This window comes from Onychomys torridus, unplaced genomic scaffold (assembly GCF_903995425.1).
Source record: "Onychomys torridus unplaced genomic scaffold, mOncTor1.1, whole genome shotgun sequence".
In the NCBI taxonomy this organism is placed as follows: Eukaryota; Metazoa; Chordata; class Mammalia; order Rodentia; family Cricetidae; genus Onychomys; species Onychomys torridus.
This window is the reverse complement of record NW_023413969.1, coordinates 3659-5000: the sequence shown is the minus strand read 5'-3', so window position 1 is coordinate 5000 and position 1342 is coordinate 3659. Positions and strand designations below refer to the sequence as shown.

The window sequence follows — 1342 nt, the reverse complement described above, 5'->3', positions numbered from 1 at the left end:
GGGCTGGGGGCGTGGTCAGGGTGGAGCCCCGCCTAGAATCCCCAGAGAGGGGCCTGGGGGCGTGGTCCAGGGTTGGAGGCCCCACCCTAGGAATCCCCAGTGAGGGGCTGGGGACGTGGTCAGGGTGGGAGCCCCGCCCAGGAATCCCCCTTGAGGGGGCTGGGGCGTGGTCAGGGTGGAGCCCCGCCTAGAAATCCCCCAGTGAGGGGACTGGGGTGCGTGGTCAGAGGTGGAGCCCCGCCTAGAATCCCCAGAGAGGGGGCTGGGGCGTGGTCAGGGTGAGCTTCTTCTAACCCCTCCTAGAAGCATCCAGTTGCCTCCCCACAGGACCCTGCACACTCACCCAGTTCGTTCCTTTCTTTTCCTGGGCCCTTCGATGTAGCTTGTCCTAGAGGGAGAGATGAAGAAAGTAAGCACCTATTCCCAGCCAGGTGATTCCTTAGCTCTTCACTGTCCTTGCGCAGCCAAGGATGGTGATGGCCCATTTCTAGGGTCTTCCTGGTTCCTCTCTCTTGAGCCTCTGTGATTTCCCAAGTACAGAATGAAACTGGATCTTACCTTCTTCATAGTTCCTGAGAAATCTATGGAAGGGAAAAGTGGCATAGTTCAGAAAGAAAATTCCCCCACAGAGAAGCAAGCCTACCTCCCTTCACATTGGCCGAGAAATACCTTGCCCATGGCGGCCACATGGAGGCACTCTCCCCAGACACTCCTTGTGTGCAGGTGCCCTGCACCCTATGACAGCGATATCCCTGGGTAGAATGTGCCTCTGGAATGCAGGAGAGATAAGGGAGAGTCATGGAGTGTTACTGGTACCCTAACCATCAACACATGTCCTTGGAAGAAAGCAAAGGCCAAGTGTGGTGATGGGACATCTGTCATCCCAGCATTGGAAGGATAAAGCATGTCAAGTCTAGCCTGGGCTACTAAGGGAGACACTATCCGAAAGAAGGAGAAGGGAGAAGAGGAGAAGGAAGACAGGTGGAGGAGGAGTAATGGATCATTGATCGGGCTTCCCTTCTCTCAAGCAGGGACCAGTGAAGGATCTCTCTACAGAGGAAAGTCTGAGAAAGCCCAAGGCTCAGGATCTCCCGCATACACACCCTGAGTAACATCTGGCAAGCCTTGCAGGAAGTGGTCTCCTCAAAGGAGAACATCTGAAAGTCATGCCCATTAGCTGTGGCATTCTCTGGGTAAATGTTGGAGCTGGAGAGAGAATTGGAAAGCAAAGAACCAATTATGTCATCCCACACATGGACGAAGAGCATTCTACAGAATAAAGGTATTGCAGTATCCATGCATGGATGGTTGAGTTGCATCCACCTTCAGCTACTGTGAGTCA

The 1342-nt window shown here is 54.1% G+C and overlaps 1 long non-coding RNA gene across 1 annotated transcript; it reads right to left on the bottom strand.

The window, feature by feature from the left end:
- Positions 1 to 355: 355 nt before the first annotated feature.
- On the bottom strand, positions 356 to 731 carry LOC118576582. Its single transcript, XR_004943958.1, has 3 exons — positions 670 to 731; positions 559 to 581; positions 356 to 388 (listed from the first exon to the last, which is right to left on the bottom strand). It is a non-coding gene; the product is annotated as an uncharacterized LOC118576582 (long non-coding RNA).
- Positions 732 to 1342: the final 611 nt, after the last annotated feature.